The sequence below is a fragment of the Erpetoichthys calabaricus genome, chromosome 1 (genome assembly GCF_900747795.2).
Source record: "Erpetoichthys calabaricus chromosome 1, fErpCal1.3, whole genome shotgun sequence".
NCBI lineage: Eukaryota > Metazoa > Chordata > Cladistia > Polypteriformes > Polypteridae > Erpetoichthys > Erpetoichthys calabaricus.
In genome coordinates, this window is record NC_041394.2 from 314,389,596 (window position 1) to 314,395,595 (window position 6,000).

Sequence of the window (6,000 nt, forward strand, 5' to 3'; positions counted from 1 at the left end):
ACCACTGGTTGACAGACATGCTTGCACTACCGGTGGTTTTTGCATTACTGTGTATGGTATCACAGTATAAGTACACAAAGTTCAGGTAACAGTAATCTTGTTGCCAGAAAAAAAAACTGGTTAATAGATAAAGCTTCTGGACAGTAAGGCTAATTGTACAGAGTGAAAGATTGGTCAGTACAGCAGCAGGATGGTGGCATGAAAGATCGTACAGGGATAAGCAGAATCAGATGAGTATTGAACAGCCTTTTGTATAAGATCTTTTCATCAAATATATTTTTGTCATTTTTTCATTAAGATCAAAGATCTACTAGCCATAGGAGGCCCCAGCTAAACACTGAGATGCAATATGGGAGTGTCTGCAAGATGTGGGAGGTTGACAAAGATCAGAGAATGTAGAGCTGGCCTTCTTCATGTTTCTCCATAACAAAGCAGCACATGCGTATGGCTGTACTTGTCTATTCCAGCCTCATGTACAGAAGTAAATAAACTTCTGTGAGATCTCGGTGTCAATGACAGTGCTGCAGCATTTTTACATTCTTATTCTTCTGTGACAGAGTTCTTATGAGACTTTGGCAAAAAAAAAAAAAGAGTATGTTTATTCCCATCAAAGGGAAAAAAACATTTGCTTGTTTTGGGAGCCTTGTGTATAATTATGTGGATTCTAAAGTATCTAATGAAAATCAAGTCTGCTAAATTCCCTTTGATTCTATTGAGCCTATTTTTCTGTTTATGTTTTAAGGCTGCCATTATTTGTCAGCCCCTCAGGTGGTCATACTTTCTTAGGTGTCCAGTGCTGACATTACTATCAGGCTAAGAGGCCTTGTGGATTTACTCATCCAGATCAAATCTCAGGTCCTCCACTTTACCCTCACACTTGCACAGAAGCTTTTGCATGTTTATGGCCGAGTCTGATGCAGGCATTATGTTAACACCTAATTTTTATGAGTGAGGTGGTGGGGCTCATTTATGTTTACTGCTTAGGAAATCAGTGATCAACTTCAATAATAAAACATTTTTAGTGTGTGTTGCAAGATTAATAGTGATACTTGCAAGGACTGTCTGAATCTCTACTGCTCACAAACTAATTGTCGCTTTTTTTACTTGGAGTTGTTTCCCAGCATCATAGCTAGTAAGTGACTATGTGTGAACCCTGAGGAGTTTGACTAAAATACAGGAATGTTTTGGAACTTCGCAAAATGCTTTAAAGTCAATGTGGAAGGAGGACCTGAACTAGTTTTGAGCTTATAATGGTGAAATGCTCTTTTAAGCGGTGGTGTGGGATTGGCTCATTCCATTGTTTGAATTTGCGGCTCCAAGTGTAGGGGGAACATGTTTTTTTGTTTCCATGAAGTTGCTTTGCACGGTTTTCTTCAATGAAGAAGATAAAAAAACATCTTGTAAATGGTAATAAATCTTTCATTATTGTTATTACTTCACAAAGTCATCTATGTTTTCTGACTGGGGAGGGGGAGGAGGGCTCCTTTAATGCCAATTTTGACTTTAGTTGCAGAACATGGGTAATTATGCATGCAACCTAGCTATTTGGTGTTGTGCGAGAGACTGCGCAAATGCACAGGGATCAGTAATATATATCTGGTGGCAATACTCATAATATTCTGATTATGGTCAGTAAACTTACCTTTCAAATGAAAACACTGCTTTTTGTAATGCAAGCAGGGTGTAAATCTGTCTAAAGTACCGATTGGGCCATGACATCACACATGTGCAAAGCAGACCATGCAGCAGTCTTACAGTGATCTGCCCACTGCTGCTATAGCTCTGTGATGTGATGTGATGATGGCATTGCCAAGGATCATGGGGTTCTGGGAAAAAAAATGTTTGTCTAAGCTGGCCATAAAGCAAATTTGCAGAAAAATATTTGCTGAACAAAGTCAGCTGTGAACACAGCACATTTGCTGGGAAAAAACACCTTACAGAATTTTGCTGATCAACAATACTAGTGACCATCTTAAGCACCACATCAAAATATGGAGACGAGAAAGCAAGAAATATGAGACGAGTGGCCATTAACACCTGAAATATAAACATTTTAACCAAATGTAAAGTTGGAAGGTTGACTCTCTAGTATTTTTTTTTTACTATAAAGTGCTTGCCTCAACGTAGAGTTACATCTCCTCTTTAATTCGGACCACTCTGCAGTAAACATGTGCAGACATTCAGCTGCTGTCCTTGAGCTATAGTGAGACTTCTCATCCAATTTATGTACGTTGGCATCAGCCAAGCTACAAGCAGGAGGAGCTCAACTGACTGCCAAGTTAACATTTTTACATTAGCAGGTGAGAGGACTGTGTGAAATGTGCTTCAGGTTTCTTGAATTAGTTACAACAAAATGACTGAAGTGTGCATAGTGAGTGGGTAAACACAGACATGAAGAAGAACCATAATGACATATAAGAAATGTCTACTACACGTATTCTTGTTCCAAATCGGTCATTTTTCTGGATGTCTATTAGTGTATACTAGTAAGAAAGCTTTTGCTGGACTGAATACCTGACAATTGAATTATACGACATAAGTAATTGGAGGTTTTTTTTTTCTCCCATGAAAGTTTTAATATTGTTTGCTGTTGTTCACTGTTGGTCCCCATTGATGCAGTAAATCTGATGCATTAGTTTTCCATAAAAACATGAAATTGGCAATATTTTTCAACCATAACTGCAAACTACACAGAGTAACTAACAGATTAAAAAATATTTTTTTTGGGTGAAATATCTTATTACCAAATGGTATGTTACTGTATACAACTATGTGTCATTCACATATTTTGAGCAAAAACCTGATGATTCAGATCTGTTGCTGGTAATATTGGTGCACCACTAGCCACTGCAACATCATAGTGTTGTGAACTGCAATTATTTACAGTTAAACTATCAAAAAAGGTTGTCCACTCAAAGCAAAGAAGCAACAGGTCAAATCAAAGCCACACAGCACTAAGCACACTTAGGCAGAGCAGCACTAAAATGCTGCAGTATAACTTTAAAAGAACTAATAAGTAAATGAAGATGTGAGTTCCAAAATCTGCTAATTACACCTTTTGGTAAAATTTAGTGAACACGTGATTGTGACTTTTCATGCAGTTGATCATGCGCTGAAAATATGTTTGAGCTTCAAAACCTGCTAATTGCAACAGTGCAGCACTATAGTTTTAGGGATTTAGTTTCAAAATCTGCTTACGGACCCAGATTTTCCTATTTATCTCCAAAATTTATCTTTTATACTTAGCTGATTTTGGAACTGAGCTCTTCAATTGGCATTTTTATGTTTCAGACCTATAAATGAAAACAGTCTTGCCTATAAAGATAGAGAAATTTGCTGAGTTATCCAACAGAGAATATACTGTATTCTGTATGTTAATTCAGTAATCTGCTGTGTTTACACATAAAACAGCCGTTCATATATATCTATATTAGACAATTTTTTAATAGGACAAGGGTACAAAATTGATCATCATAAGCATAGAGCTCAAAACTAACTACAAGTCAGCTACAAGTCTCAGATTTACAAAACCTAACAGCCAGTATCAATTAGGCAGAATTTCACCACACAATAGAGCCTTCAAATGCTTCTTGAACACATTGAGAGACTTGAAGACATTGAGAGTTTTGAAAGAAGGTAGGCAGCTTGTTCCACCAGCCAGGAGCTATACATGAAAAAAAAAGATTCTGTACTGAGATTTGATACCAACACAGAGGTGGTATCACCAGATGCTGTTATCAGCAGGTCTGAGTGGCCGAGAAGGAGCATAGGGCCTCACATGTGTCTCCATGTATACAGGTGTAGACCCACTGAGCACTCTGTAGGCAAGCATTAAGGTTTTGAATGTAATATGTACTGCTACCGGAAGGGAGAGTAGTGATCTGAAAAGAGGAGGGACGTGTCTTCCTCGACTGGTTGAACACTAGATGTGCTGCTGCATTTTATATCATCTGTGACACATGCCAGTGCTCCTGCCAGAAGAAAAATGTAGTTGACTAGCCATGACAAAACCAGAGCCTGGATCAGTTGAGCTGCATACAGTGGTGTGAAAAACTATTTGCCCCCTTCCTGATTTCTTATTCTTTTGCATGTTTGTCACACAAAATGTTTCTGATCATCAAACACATTTAACCATTAGTCAAATATAACACAAGTAAACACAAAATGCAGTTTTTAAATGATGGTTTTCATTATTTAGGGAGAAAAAAAATCCAAACCTACATGGCCCTGTGTGAAAAAGTAATTGCCCCCTTGTTAAAAAATAACCTAACTGTGGTGTATCACACCTGAGTTCAATTTCCGTAGCCACCCCCAGGCCTGATTACTGCCACACCTGTTTCAATCAAGAAATCACTTAAATAGGAGCTGCCTGACACAGAGAAGTAGATCAAAAGCACCTCAAAAGCTTGACATCATGCCAAGATCCAAAGAAATTCAGGAACAAATGAGAACAGAAGTAATTGAGATCTATCAGTCTGGTAAAGGTTATAAAGCCATTTCTAAAGCTTTGGGACTCCAGCGAACCACAGTGAGAGCCATTATCCACAAATGGCAAAAACATGGAACAGTGGTGAACCTTCCCAGGAGTGGCCGGCCGACCAAAATTACCCCAAGAGCGCAGAGACGACTCATCCGAGAGGTCACAAAAGACCCCAGGACAACGTCTAAAGAACTGCAGGCCTCACTTGCCTCAATTAAGGTCAGTGTTCACGACTCCACCATAAGAAAGAGACTGGGCAAAAACGGCCTGCATGGCAGATTTCCAAGACGCAAACCACTGTTAAGCAAAAAGAACATTAGGGCTCGTCTCAATTTTGCTAAGAAACATCTCAATGATTGCCAAGACTTTTGGGAAAATACCTTGTGGACTGATGAGACAAAAGTTGAACTTTTTGGAAGGCAAATGTCCCGTTACATCTGGCGTAAAAGGAACACAGCATTTCAGAAAAAGAACATCATACCAACAGTAAAATATGGTGGTGGTAGTGTGATGGTCTGGGGTTGTTTTGCTGCTACAGGACCTGGAAGGCTTGCTGTGATAGATGGAACCATGAATTCTACTGTCTACCAAAAAATCCTGAAGGAGAATGTCCGGCCATCTGTTCGTCAACTCAAGCTGATGCGATCTTGGGTGCTGCAACAGGACAATGACCCAAAACACACCAGCAAATCCACCTCTGAATGGCTGAAGAAAAACAAAATGAAGACTTTGGAGTGGCCTAGTCAAAGTCCTGACCTGAATCCAATTGAGATGCTATGGCATGACCTTAAAAAGGCGGTTCATGCTAGAAAACCCTCAAATAAAGCTGAATTACAACAATTTTGCAAAGATGAGTGGGCCAAAATTCCTCCAGAGCACTGTCAAAGACTCATTGCAAGTTATCGCAAACGCTTGATTGCAGTTATTGCTGCTAAGGGTGGCCCAACCAGTTATTAGGTTCAGGGGGCAATTACTTTTTCACACAGGGCCATGTAGGTTTGGATTTTTTTTTCTCCCTAAATAATGAAAACCACCATTTACAAACTGCATTTTGTGTTTACTTGTGTTATATTTGACTAATGGTTAAATGTGTTTGATGATCAGAAACATTTTGTGTGACAAACATGCAAAAGAATAAGAAATCAGGAAGGGGGCAAATAGTTTTTCACACCACTGTATTCTGTCAGATACAGTCTGATCTTGCAGATACGGCAGAGTGAATTTTCAAGACTGAACGACTGCAGCAACATGGTCCTTTTGAAGGAAAGCTAGTTATCAATTACCACTCCAAGGCTGCATACCGACGTGGCAGGTGTTATCGATAATGAACCAAGTTGAACAAAGATGGGGTGATAAATAGACAGATGAGTTTGTATAACAATAAGGTCTGTTTTTGTGAAGTTGAGCAGGCATTAGATGGTGTTTCTTCATCCAGGATGAAATATCAGTGTGACATACAGACATTCTAGTTTATATTGTTTAGTCTCTCTGGAGTGAACAATGTGTATAGCTGTTTATCA

The 6,000-nt window shown here is 39.0% G+C and overlaps 1 protein-coding gene across 1 annotated transcript in view; it reads right to left on the reverse strand.

Annotated features, from left to right (window-relative positions):
- Positions 1-6,000, reverse strand: part of aldh1l2 (aldehyde dehydrogenase 1 family, member L2) — a 92,929-nt gene that overhangs the window by 26,190 nt on the left and 60,739 nt on the right. The window lies entirely within an intron of this gene.